The sequence below is a fragment of the Pleurodeles waltl genome, chromosome 4_2, assembly GCF_031143425.1.
Source record: "Pleurodeles waltl isolate 20211129_DDA chromosome 4_2, aPleWal1.hap1.20221129, whole genome shotgun sequence".
In the NCBI taxonomy this organism is placed as follows: Eukaryota; Metazoa; Chordata; class Amphibia; order Caudata; family Salamandridae; genus Pleurodeles; species Pleurodeles waltl.
Genome location: NC_090443.1, coordinates 66,716,599 through 66,731,457, shown reverse-complemented (window position 1 = coordinate 66,731,457; position 14,859 = coordinate 66,716,599).

Below are 14,859 nucleotides of genomic sequence, written 5' to 3'. Positions count from 1 at the left end.
TGTCTCTGTGCTTGAGATGTTGTGCGCTGAGTGTCATGCAAGGACGGTAAATATCTGCTCCTTCCCCATCGGAGGGAGTTCTCCCAATCTCATCCTCTCATCGTCTCTGTCCTGGGGAACAGGACTTGGTCTCCACCCCGAAAAGAATAGTGTACAGTTCAGAGATCAGACTTCTGTCGTTACCCTTTCAGATTAGACACTCATCAAAGTGTGTCAAAGACCTCTCCGCGCAGGGGCGTACAAAAGACTGGAGCACCCAGTGGTGGACTTGAAGGTATTGGACCCTATCTGCTTCCTCCAGGGCATAATAGATTGTCAGTTGGTCAAAGGGAATCATCCCTTATGGGTTGTACAGGCAGCTGATTCGTTTACACCCCCTTCACCCCACCATCTGAACCATTCAGTCTAAAGCCTGGGGGCCAACTCTGGGTTGTTCGGGGGAAGAGAAGGTCATCAGGCCAGCGGTGAGTGCTACTGTGTCCCACACACAGAAAAATGACACTGTTTACTGGGGAGGAATAGAGTCCCCAGGTCCTGTGTTTTCTAGGGAGCCATGGTTCCTTAAAGATCTGGGAGCCGGTTGCTGCCTGGTCCATGAAGCACCAATGCTTCTCAGTGAGTGGTCTGCTCCATTCCACCAAGAACTGCAGCAGCGAAGCCTGATAATATTTCAGAATACGTTAATAATACCTAGTCAGCGAAAGAAAAAATTGTGGAATATATATAGTCATTGTAAAGATTGAAGTATGTTTACTATTTATGAATTTATTAATATTTGTTATGTATGTATTCAGGAGTTTGTATTATCCTGTTTTGGATATAATTTTATCTGGATGAGACGTGTGTTTTATAACATAGGTTGAATTATGGCTATGCTAATAATGCACTCTCCTATTGAAGAAATATGATCAATAGGTCTAAGATTATGAGTGCTTAGATTATTTTGTATTATGCGTTATATTATTATTTATATAAGTGGGTTCTAATGAATATTGGAAATGGGGGTATTTTTCTATCTTCTCCTTCACCTGGGTCAATTTGCACATTTATTTCTTTTGGGTTGTTATGGTGTGATGCTATCTTTACTGACACGCTCTAATTTTGCAAAGTGTAAGTGATGGGCGAATATCAGTATGTAGAGCAGTTCAATGGTACTTAGCAGGGTGGGGAAGCATACTATTATCTTCATGACAGATGGGTTTAGTCCTCTTTTTATTTTTGTTCGAGGACGAGCCGGAGAAGTCTGCTTTTGTTTGCTTTGCCACGGAGATTTAAATCCGGGCACACGGGCGCAGCGCTTACAGCGTCCGTGCGTCCGCTCGTAACTCTTTTCAGGAAGACTGCCAGTTCCGAAGCGGGCATTCTCAATGAAACTAAGTTAAGCCCTTTGAGGTAACCTATCATTTTTCGTGTGAAAGGATACTTACCTTTTGCTAGGCTGTTTGGAGATTGAAACACACAATGGAGCTAATTTGATCAGGATGTTTTTAGTTATATATAAAAAAACGATTATACTACATTTGTTTTACAGTGGTTTGCTGCATTTGGAGCAGCGTTTTCTTCAGAATATATTTAGGTGATTCCGGTGTAATCGGTAGTTCCTGGAAGGATACATTTATTGCAGATCAGAGAAAAACTTCTCATTTGAGGTATTGTCGAATAGGTCTAGTGTGGCAGGTAGCTATTCTTAATTTTATTTTTGTTTCTATTCAGAGCGTGACAGTAAAACTTGCCATTTGACACACTTAATAATTCAAATATGGTTGTCTTTTTCAACTTGACATTGGTAATTATAGGTTTTGCACTTTTGGTGACATTTGATTTTGATTTGATGGGTGTCACAAGAGGTGTTGATTCATACTAACAGGGTGTCAACCTGAGTTTCATTTTACTTTAAGGGTAATCCATCATGAAGTGGGGCCTTTTCTTTTAATCTTTTCGTTTCAGATTGAATAGATCTGACTAAGGTTTATTAATCTATGTCAATGATTACGTTTATTGTTTTTCATAATTGTTGATACCTAGGAAGGTTAACAAGCTATCAAACAACTAAGTTCCAGCCCTGATGAAGTCAAGTGACGAAACACGTGTTGGCTGTGAGATTGTTATAGGCAACATGGACATTTCATTATGGAGGAATCTATAAGAAGGATGGATGTCTAATTAACTCTCAAGGTCAATGAACTGGGAGAATAACATGGACCGAAATTTTGGTTATTTTGGTATATAAAGAACGGATTCCTAATTTGAATATTGAGAGTGTGGATGTATAGGAACTATTGATGAGAGGACAATGGTTATGAATCAACGGAACTATAAATATTGAGAATTTGTGTATCAACTTTTGTTTGTGAAGATATTTTCTTTTTGTGTAAAAGTACGGTATAACGGATCATAGATAAAATATAACATCATATATGAGAACTCTGGGGTTTGGAATATCATTGTTACTGCCTCTCTTTAATTTGGCTGAATGTTTAACAATTGCACAGAATTCAAAATATAAACTGCTGAAATATTTTGATGGTAACTGATATTAGATCAACGAGTGCCTCAGTATTGTTGTAATATTTCAGAAAGGAGGGTACAGCAACTCTGCCTTCGCTTGTTGGCTGGCAGATGAGTTGTTGGTGAAGATGCGGTTTCTCTCCCTCCCATATAATCCTGTTGATCTCTGTCTGCATGGGATGAAGTGGCCGTTTGGGTGGGGTAAGCGGCAGCACTTGGAAAAGATAAAGTATGCGCGGTAGGATGGTCATTTTAATGGCCACTATTCTGCCAAGCTAGTAAAGGCCCATATGTTCCCAGTTATGGATGTCAGTTTTGACCTGTTTGGGCAGGGCGCTATAGTTTACAGAGATGGAAAGTTTTGGAAATGGAGTTTGCTAGTTTGATCCCGAGGTATCAGATGGAAGTAGAGGCCCAATCAAATGGGAAGCAGGTCCGTAGGGAGGCTTGGGGTGGTGGGCATGACTGCTGTCTTTCCTAAGACAGGAGTCATGTTTCTGGTGGTTGTGCACCAGGGAATGGCGCTAGTCTGGTTAGAGGCATTTTTTTGCCTCTAACCAGGCTAGTGTCATTTTTTGATGCACAACCCCCTCCTTCCCTATCGCCACCCCCACCCGGTTAGTGTCCTTTTTGCAGACTCTAGCCTAAGTTTAGCGCCGGCTTGCGCATTCCTTTAATATGGCACCTGGCTGGCGCTGTGGAATGGTGCAAGCCGGCACTATACTTTTTGCCACAAAACTGCGTTTGCGCAGGTTTGCAGAAAAAAGTGTAAATCTAGGCCGTAGTGTGTAAATTGGAGCAGGCTTGTATGAATCACACTAAATGCTATCAGATGGAAGTAGAGGCCCAATCAAATGGGAAGCAGGTCCGTAGGGAGGCTTGGGGTGGTGGGCATGACTGCTGTCTTTCCTAAGACAGGAGTCATGTTTTTGGTGGTTGTGCACCAGGGAATGGCGCTAGTCTGGTTAGAGGCATTTTTTTCCCTCTAACCAGGCTAGTGTCATTTTTTGATTCACAACCCCCTCCTTCCCTACCGCCACCCCCAACCGGTTAGTGTCCTTTTTGCAGACTCTAGCCTAAGTTTAGCGCCGTCTTGCGCATTCCTTTAATATGGCACCTGGCTGGCGCTGTGGAATGATGCAAGCCGGCACTATACTTTTTGCCACAAAACTGCGTTTGCGCAGGTTTGCAGAAAAAAGTGTAAATCTAGGCCGTAGTGTGTAAATTGGAGCAGGCTTGTATGAATCACACTAAGGAGGTGATTCTGAGTCTGGCGGGCGGCGGAGGCCGTCCGCCAGACTTCCCCCCTCCAAAATACCGCTCCGCGGTCGAAAGACCGCTGAGGGTATTTTGGGTTTTGCACTGGGCTGGCGGGCGACCGCCAAAAGGCCGCCCGCCAGCCCAGTGCAAAACACCCTTCCCACGAGGACGCCGGCACAGAATTGAGCCGGCGGAGTGGGAAGGTGCTACGGGTGCAGTGGCACCCGTCGCGAATTTCACTGTCTGCAATGCAGACAGTGAAATTCTTTGTGGGGCCCTCTTACGGGGGCCCCTGCAGTGCCCATGCCATTGGCATGGGCACTGCAGGGGCCCCCAGGGGCCCCACGACAACCCATACCGCCATCCTGTTCCTGGCGGGCGAACCGCCAGGAACAGGACGGCGGTATGGGCTGTCAGAATCCCCATGGCAGCGCAGCGAGCTGCGCCGCCATGGAGGATTCAATTGGGCAGCGGAAAACCGGCGGGAGACCGCCGGTTTTCCCTTTCTGGCCGCGGCTGAACTGCCGCGGTCAGAATGCCCAGCGGGGCACCGCCAGCCTGTTGCCGGTGCCCCTGTCATTTTAGCCCTGGCGGTCTTGGACCGCCAGGGTTAGAATGACCCCCTAAATGCTATCAGATTGTTAACCACTTCTGTTGCAGTTATTTATGGATTGGATAGATGTATTATGATTAATTTCACTTTGATAAAAGTACTGCAACTGTGTTGATAACTTTTTTAACCTTCTTTTGCCCTTGTAGTCTTTTATAGCATTTTGCATCATTGTTTATCCTACTAGATAGGTGGCTGATATCTATAATTCACTCAAGGCCTTTGTCATTGGTGTTTTAGTATTCTTATATGCTGCTTTGTTTGCCAATCAGTTTTAAACAAGTTCGTAATAAGGACCAAGTAGTTAGCAACAGGTCTAGACTAGACCAGTAAATGATTCATGAGGCTGAAGTTAGCATCCTATTCGGCCAGCATTTATATACAGACAACATTTTATATAAAATACAACCTTAATTCAGCAAATTCAATTTTACCTGACTTTGCATTGCCATACTCTAAATATGTTGTTTTTCAATCACAACTTATACCATTTTCACGTCTATTAGGATTTAGGGCCTGATTTAGAGTTTGGCGGACAAGTTACACCATCACAACGATGACGGATATCCAGTCCACTGAAATATAAAGCCCATAGGAAATAATGGGATTTATAGTTCGGCGGATAGGAAATCTTTCACCGTTGTGATGGAGTAACCCGTCTGCCAAGATCTAAATTAGGTCCTTACTCCGATATAAGCAACCTCTCCACCAAAACCTGAGTCAACTTTGCCACCCTCCAAATTCATATTCCTCTTGAAAAATGGAGCACCCCTTTACAACACCTGTATGTAAATTGTCTGAGCCAGTCACAAATTTTGGCACCATATGGGTTGCCCTGACCTCAAAGCATTCCTAAGCAGTTATCTCTGAATAAGTATTCATACTTTTCCCATAGAAAATTCACATTGGCTCACAAATATTTCAAAGACACTATATCCCCCTACAAGCTCCACAAGCACTTAGATTGACCCAAGCAATGTTTTCTCTGATACCCTCTGTGCCACCCTCAAGTCAATGCATTCCAATGAGTTTTAGACAAAAAAGTTATCATCCTTTCTCCCATCAAAATCGACTTGGCTCGCCAATTTTCATATTGAGTCTAACAAAGAGAGCACCTCGCTACAGTACCTGTATGTAGACTTTCTGAACCAAGCAAACTTTGTAACAACAGGTTGGTAGCACCAAACTGGCTGTCCTCATTTCAATGCATTCCTGTAAAGTTACATCCAAATAAGTAATTGTAGTTCTCTAATAAGAAAAATAAATTGGCTCACAAACATGTATGCCGTTTTTCAAGCACACCACATCCCCCTACAATCTCCATAAGGATTTAGCCTGAGCCAAGCAACGTTTCCACTTGTGCACACTGTGCCACCCTCAAGCCAGTGCATTCCTATGGAGTTATAGACAAATAAGTAACCATCCTTTCTACCATCAAGGTCAACTTGGCTTACCAATTTTCACAATCATTCCAATAAAAGGAGCATAGTACTAGTATGTAATTGTCTGCGCCAAGCAAAATTTGTCACAACAGATACAACCAAATGTGGTGCTCTCACCTCAGTGTTTTCCTACGCAATTATGTCTGAATAAGTAATTGCAGTTCTTTTGCAGGAAAATCACATTGTCTCACAAATATGTATTTTGTTTTTCATACACATCATAACCCCCTATAAGCTCCAAAAGGATTTAGCATTATCCAAGCAACATTTCCAACAAAACATGGGCCCACTGTGCCACCCATCAGCCAATGCATTCCTACAGAGCTACAGAAGAATACGAAATTATCCTTTCTCCCATGAAGATCAATTTTGCTTACCAATTTTTCATATTGATCCTAATAAAGGGAGCGCCCAACTACACTACCTGTATATAAATTGCCTGATCCAAGCAAAATTTGCCACAACAGGTGGCACCAAATTGGTTGCCCTCACCTTGATGGATTGCTATGGAGTTACATCCAAAAAGTAATTGTAGGTCTCCTCAGGGATGTGGCAATCCTATAGCCCCACACGCATTATTTTGTCATTGGGACAAGTATGCCCAACCCCCTGCAGCACAAACCCTTTGGCAGCCAGTTACAGAGAACGGAACTGTTTGCAGTTGAGGTAATATGTGTGTCTATGTTAATGCTGTTCGAGCTTCTATTCATGGTTCATTCATGAAAAGTCTTTATTAGGGTGAGCACTGTAAATACACATTTTAAGGTCACACTGCACTACTCACATTGGTTTCAGTAAAAGAAAAACAGTGTACATATGTTTGAAAAGTTTAACAATATGAGGCTAAGTATAATGCTCCCAGAATGCTCTCTGATTAGATACAAATATTTGCAGGAGCTTGTAATCAAGAGTGATAAATCTTTGCTTTGAAAATAAAATGTTCAGAAAAAAAGTGGAAGTAGAAAAAAAACGTTTTGCTACTATGACATTTTAAGTGCTACTTCTTTGAAGTGTCATCTAGTAAAATGTGTGGATGTATGCAAGTATTACCAAAAAATATTCCTAATGGAAAATCAGTGTAATTATTTTCAACAAGATTATGGCAAGCATGAAAATAAACAAGCACTGACAAAGTTAACCGATCCAACATTTGCTGTGAGTCTTTCGGTTTCATCAATGCGTGTATTGTTTTGACATGGCTTTTGTGACACTCTATTGTTGTTGGAGCTGCCCGGCTCTCACCATTCTAATGAACACTGGCAAAAATAAAAATAAAAAATGGTCTCAAAAAGCACATATTGCCACTAGTGGCCGCACAAAGGCCTCCACAGACCCTGAGGTGCAGAGGGCTCAGCACACCCCCTACCCTAAGTGAGTTTGGAGGGGGCCCCCTCCATGTTCTTTGCAGGTGGGTGGCTCCAGTTTCGTTACGTCACTGATTGTTACAGTAGTTCTTGGCACTGAACAAAAATACTATTGTGCCAATATACTCCTTGTGGATGTGCAGAATGCAATCTCTCACAGTAAAGCCAGCCGATAGATAAATAGATACAGTGAGAAACAGAAGTTTAATAAAAACAAAATGTCTACCAGACCTAATTAGGGACCCAATTCCTAAAGTAAGTCACAAAATTGCATCCATGGTATATGTCTTTGAATTAGTGGCTTTCGTGAATTCACAAGAACTTACAGAAGTAGACCAGGAAATCGTACTCCTAGAAAATATTTGTGAACTGTATTTTAGCACACACAAATTTGCATGTGTAGATTTGCTCATGCAAACATCTATTGAGTGTTTACAAATTTACTTTCCCTCCAACCACTTTTTCCCAACCCTTCTACCATTATCAGGAGTAAATTTCCAACCTTTCTCAGTATAGGAAAAGATTAGAGCAGAGCTGGTGAAAACCCTTAATTTAGGCAAGTTAGTAGGTTTGCAGACTCAAAGGAATTCCAGCCCTGTAACTACTGCTTAATGCTTCCTCCAGCCCCAGCATGTAGATCTGTGGAATCGTGGCACAATAAGGAAATTGCTATAGTAGGGATTGAAATTGCAAGTATTCAAGTCCTACTATATTATTAGCCCTGACATTATCAGAGAAGACATTATCAGAGCTCTTACATAATGAGATTGCTGCCATAATGTCACTAAAGAGACAAGTAGATTTTTTTTTACAGGACATGTAGTTTCAAGAAGCAACCTGTCCCGTAGACAAGTAGATATTTTATAAAATTTCACACCCCTGTCTCTTATAGAAAAACACATTGGGTCACAAATATATATGATGGTTTTCAAACTCACCACAGCCACCTACAAGCTCCATTAGGTTTTAGCCTAAGTCAAGCAATGGTTCCACCTCTGACCACTGTACCACCCTGAAGCCAAAGAATTCATATTGATGTTTAGGTGAATAAGTAACCATCCTTTCTCCCATAAAGATTAACGTGGCTCACCAATTTTCATATTGATTCTAATAAAGGGAGCATCCCTCTATAGTACTTGCATGTAAATTTTTTGAGCTGAGCAAAAATTGTCACAACAGATGACACCAAACGGCACCTCAATGTATTCCTGTGCAACTATGTCTAAATAAGTAATTGTAGTTCCATTATAGGAAAATCAGATTGGCTTACAAATGTGGATTTTGTTTTTCAGTCACACCACTCCCCCATACAAGGTTTAGCTGGAGCCAAGCAACATTTCCACCAAAACATGGGCCCACTGTGCCACCCACCAGCCAATGCATTCCTATAGACCCATAGGTAAATAGGTAACCATCCTTTTTCTCATGAAGATCAATATAGATCATTAACTTTCATACTGACAGTAATAAATAGAGCTCTCCTCTACACTACTTTTATGTAAATTGCCTGAGCCGAGAAAAAATTGTCTAAGCAGGTGGCACCATCTGGTTGTCCTCACCTCCATGCATTCCTATGGCGTTACATTCAAATAGGTTATTGCAGTTTTCTTATACCAAAAACACATTGACTCACAAATATGTATAATGTTTTTCAAAGACACCACATCCCTTACAAGCTCCGTAAGGATTTAACCTAAGCGAAGGAATGTATCCACCTGTGCCCTCTTTGCCACCCTCAAGCCAAGGCATTCCTATGGAGCTTACCATCCTTTATCACATGAAGATTATCTTGGCTCACCAGTATTCATATTGAGCCTAATAAAGGGAATCACCCCTCTACACTATCTGTATGTGTATTGTCTGAGTCAAGCAACATTCCAAACTGGTTGCCTTCACCTCAATTAATTCCAATGAAGCTGTGTCGGGAAAATAAGTAATTATAAGTTTCATATAAGAAAGTCACATTGGGTCACAGATTTTTATGTTGGGTTTCAAACACACCACATCCCCCTACGAGGCCTTAGCCTGAGCCAAGCGAAATGTCCACCAAAACATAGGCCCTATGTGCCATCCACCAGCCAAAGCATTCCTCTGGAGTAATAAACGAAAAAGTAACAATCCTTTCTCTCATGAAGATTATCTTCGACCACTAATATTTATAGTTATCCTGCTAACGGAAGCACCTATCTACACTATCGCCATGTAAATTGTCTAAGTAAAGCAACATTTGATCCAACAGGTAACACCAAACTGGGCGCCCAGAACTCAGTGCATTTCTATGCATTCACGTCCAAATAAGTGATCATAATTCCTCCACAGAAAAATCATACAGACTCAGAAATATTTGTGTTGATTGTCACACACACCACATCGCCCTATAAAGTTTAGGAGAATTTAGCCTGAAGCAAGTACATTTTCCATCAAAATAAGTGGCATCTCTGTTGCGCAGCTGCTAGTTCTGTAAATTCCTGTGATATCAGTTTATCTAAGTTCAAAGAGGTTGCATTGTCATACGAGTTCTTGTAATACTGCTAGCATTCATTATTCTTGTCTGAATACCTGCTTTCCACCTCAAAAGACAGAAGATTCATATTGTCTAGGTTTCATTTTACAGGCATGATTTTTTTTACTTACAATCCATTCCTTACACCTGTAGAATTTAATGTCTGGTGTGTTCCTTTTCTAGCTGAGATATCAACTCTATCACCCATTGCATCCAAGTTTTCTGAACTATATGGCTTCCCAATACAAACCGCATGACTAATCTCCATGTTAGATACAGGTAACCCTACCATGTCGGAGAAGAATAAGGCAATCCTTAATGAAAACCTCTACATGAAATTTTGGTTATTGAGTAATTTTCAAGCACAGATTGGAGTTACTTTCTTGGGTCAGCTCTGTTGCTTAATCCATTTTGGAACTGTCAAAGGCACACAAAGTTAAGTTGTGTTGGTTTGTAAATAAAAGCTGCACATTGCAGCACATAGCAATGCCTTGCATTACCTTGCATCACAGAAACAATCAGTTGGTGATTTATGAGCATTTCCGTGCACCCTTCCATGTATTTTGATGCAAACCTATATTTAGACAGAATTATAAACAAGGGTTTGTGCCAAAATGGTGTGCCTCCCTGAGGCTGAAGTAACAAGGAGAAATATTCTTATTTCTCCTTCTTACTCTTTGCATGTGTGCTGCATTCTGCAGCACACTTCCAAAGAGGAGATAGCCTCAAAGGGTAGTTTTTGTGCAGGAAGCTTCCTGCACAAACATTATCCTGACCTCCACACCAGCAGCTTGGGTTGGCAAATGGCAGCCCAAAGTGTGCCAGCGCAATGAGAAAGCAGAACCCTTCCATATGTAAATATGGCACAGTTTTGGTCTTTCCCATTCAGGCAATGCAGTGCAGCAACCTAACTTGCTGAGCTGCATTGTGCAAATCTCTGTTACATCTGGCACTGAATACATTGCTGATAGGATACCTGGCTTTAGAAAAGCAAACATTGCAGATCAGTTTTCTTCTAATAATGTATTGTTCTGTTTCTGGCAATTACATAAGGCTCTTTACTTCCACCAGAATAGATTGAAGCTCATATAAAGATGCTGGAATTTGTTGGAGCCCTAAAAGCTAGCAGCAGAAGTTTGTACACCAGATAGAGCTTCAAGTATGGCTATTACCCTTACTATGATCACTTCCCACCCTTTTTAAAAACCAATATAGACTCCCACTGGAATGTTGAGCGTGTAAGGAGGCAATTACCTCCTCTATCCATACAGGGTAGAAAAGCATTCTTTATCCATATGATAGATTTATGTCCTGAAGAAGAATATAAAATTTCCTAGATATTGTTAAGGAAAGTTTCAATTCTACTAAGGAGATGGGGGCAAGGATTGTGCTTAACTCTTCCTTTATTTTCTACTCAACAGCCTTAAAAATAGGAAACTTTAACATTTTCTAAGACTACATAAGTCTTTGCAACAATCAGAAAACAATCATAGAGATACAGGTCCATAAATATGGTAGCCAGGAGTAGCACTTCCTCTTTCTTCGAGCATTCAGTCTGATCGAAGTGTCTTTCAGAAGTTTTGTTTTTGATCTGATCCTGTGAAAGGAAGAACACAGAACGAAAGGGTAAGTATATTGATATCTGAACAGCCATCCATAAGAATCCATAAATAATAATCAAACTGACAATTAAGAACAGTACGATTTGCAAACGGTATAAACACAACCCAATAGAATCTGATAAACCTGTCATGACATAGCAGATACAGATCAACAAGATTTATACTTAGCTCAACGGTGAGGATTTAATGAAGTATTGGGAGGGTGAATAACAAGAGAACTTATCAGGAGGGATAATTCTCACCTCCGTGTCCTTAATACAGTTGAAACCTTCCTTCACGATAGCCAGGAAATGTTACATTCTATATCAGGACTGGAGGCTCAGATTATGCTAGTTTAAAGCTGTTTGACTACAAGAGCAGCCATGCTGGGAATTGGCTTAAAGTAAAAGGTTTTGAATATAGATTCTGAAGACAAGTCTGCTGCTCTGAGGATATCCTAGAGTCTGCCTCCCAAAGAAAAGGCTTTCAAGGCCATAGCACCCCTTGTACAGTGGATACCAAAAGAGGATGTATCAAACCACGTTTCCTGAAGAACCCATCAGACCCAAGCAATGGTAGCAGATGAAACTGGTTTGAAAGGCTTTTTGAGAGAAAGGAACACCGGAGTCACCCGCTGGGTGATATTCTTCTGTCATAGTCTCACAAGCTTTCAGCCAATGGACCACACATAATTTGGGATGGTCAGGAAAAGAAGGATAGTGAACCGCCCATTGTATTGGATTTGGTGCGTCTAGAGGCCGTAAAAGAAACTCCGTAGGAAATAAACATACATGCCATAATGTCTAAGGTACGAAGTTGTGACACACCCTTGCAAGGCTAGGCATAATAACATTGCCAATTTACCAGAAAATTCCTTACCGGATAGATATTGATTGTCCTGCCAAGGTTGGAGCATACGTAACACTGTATTAACCTCCCAAAGTGAGGAATATCGCACATCTGGTGGAGCCAATAACTGGATAACTTTCATAAGCCGACAAACAAGGAGATGTTCCCCTACTGGAATGTCGTGGAGGGGCATGTGACCCACAGAAATTTCCAATCTGCATGCATTTATAATACGATTTGCCAATCCCTGTCTGCTAACTTGGAGAGAAAATGAACAACATGTACTACATCTGCCCTCAAGGGATCCAAATCCCATTGTTAACACCAGTATATCCACCTAAGCCAGGCCGATCCATAGCGTTAGACTGTAGAGTTGGACCATGCCCATTTCATAAGAGACGCAGCCTGTGCGGAAAGGCCTGAGACTTCCTAACAGCCCCTGTAATCCTCCAAATGATAAGCATTAGAGTGATGTTCTGAACCAGAGGGTGTGAGTTTTTAATGAGGATCCCTCAGCAGATGATGAGTCTGGGAAAGTGGGATTGAAAAATCCATGGTAAATTCCAGAAGAGCTAGATGCCAAGCTTGTGACCTCAAGTGCGGCATCGCCTCATCACCTCCCCTTTATGTTGTTTGACCAAAGCCATGAGCCTGATCATTGAGAAGGGGGAAACGCTTACCCCAAAATTGGGACGAGTGTTGGAGAAAAGCTTTTGTCACTTCCGCTAGAGGATCTGGATGCCAACTTAAAAAACCTTGGAAGTCCAGACGCAAACAGGTCTACTTGACATGGGCCCCACTGATTCATAATCTGGTGAAAAAGAGATGGCTCTAACTTGCTGTAATCTTTCAAATTATGAGACTGCCAATCCGCAGTTTGGTTGAGCCTCCCAGGGGGTCCAAAGGCTGGGAGCAGAAAGGCCGCTGATGAACAGCTGGAGGCTTCAAGACAGCACAATTGTATAAGAGCTCCGTAGAGACTCATCTCTTTACGTTGAAGAATACATGCATTCAGCGTCCTCGCCAGGCATGACTTGGGAAGTTTACAGGGTAGTCCTGCAAGACAGGGCCCAGAATGTCATTCCACAAAAATAGTGGTAAGAGGCTAAACTAACTTCAATTGAAAATGATATCAGAGAGGCCGAGACGGCCTATGGGAACATGGGGTCCCGGATGGCACTCCCCAGTGTTGAGGTAATCGTAGGGCCTACCACGCTCTGACCCATGACCTTGCCAAACAGCGATTTCCTGCAATATTGAAGAAACTGTACTGGGTGGGAGACAAGGCAAGGAGCTTGTTTGCCTGGATAAGCAGGAGTAAGGAAACAGCCAGATTTGCGAGTGAACTGGATGCGCCAGATGGGTCAGGGATCGCCACTGACTAAGACTTTGCAGAGGCATCCACACAATTCTAACAGGCCTTGTTCGTGGAGCGTCCCTCTGCTGCAGAGGAAGACTCTGGAGCAAGAACACTCACTGGAAGAACTAGTGAAGGCAGTGGGTTCAATGCAGCCGGGGAACACCACATAGCCCAAAGCCATACCAGTCAAGTTCTCCGGCACAATCTTTCGATCCTGGGGCCACACCTCCTGGCCATTTATATCAGGGTATATGATATGAGTGAACTACTGCCCGACCTGAAGCTTGCAACAGTAATACCAAAAGCTAGGAGAACTGTCAGCCAGTGTGCATCATATAGACAGAACTTTGTGGAAAACAGAGGTCAAGATTTTGGCAAAAACCCTGGTGCTCCGGTTGGTGACAGACCATCCCCACCATTGTACATAATGACCAGAAGAGCTTCATGCCTAACATGCCACATGGATTAATCTCTTACGCCTCCAAAGTGGGCTTGATTAACACCGGAATACACAGGCCCTTATGGCCCTTGTTAGACCTGGCATCCTTGGTGTGGTCTCCCTTAACTTTTTTATTCTGCTTCCCATGTTTTGACTGTGTGCTGGGCTTTGTTGTTGCTGTTTTTGGTACTCTGGGCACTTTACCACTGCCCACCAGTGCTAAAGTGCAAGTGCTCCTGCGTAAATAATATGTGTAATTGGCTTTTCCATGATTAGCATATTTGATTTACCAGTAAGTCCCTAGTAAAGTGCACTAGAGGTGCCCAGGGCCTGTAACTCCAACGTTACTAGTGGGCCTGCAGCACTGGTTGTGCCACCCACATTAGTAGCCCTGTAAACATGGCTCAGGCCTGCCACTGCAATGTCTGTGTGTGTAGTTTTAAACTGTCAATTCGACTTTGCAAGTGTACCCACTTGCCAGGCCTACACCTTCCCTTTTTTAAACATGTAAGGCACCCCTAAGGTAGGCCCTAGATAGCTCCATGGGCAGGGTGCAGTGTATGTAAAAGGTAGGACATGTACTGCTGTGTTTTTCATGTCCTAAAAGTGAAATACTGCCAACTTCGGCTTTGACTGTGCAAGGCCTACCTCTCTCATAGGTTAACATGAGGGCTGCCTTAAAATATTACTAACGTGTAGATTCCCTTTGAGAGCAGATAGAAATATAGAGTTTGGGGTCTCTGAACTCACAATTTAAAAATACATCTTTTAGTGAAGTTAGTTTTTAGTTTGTTAGTTTGAAAATGCCACTTTTAGAAAGTAGGCATTTTCTTGCTTAAACCATTCTGTTTGCGGATTTCCCTTTCTCTGACAGTTTGACAGTTGAGTTGTTTGAGTTGTTTTTGCATCTCCTCTAGGCAGTG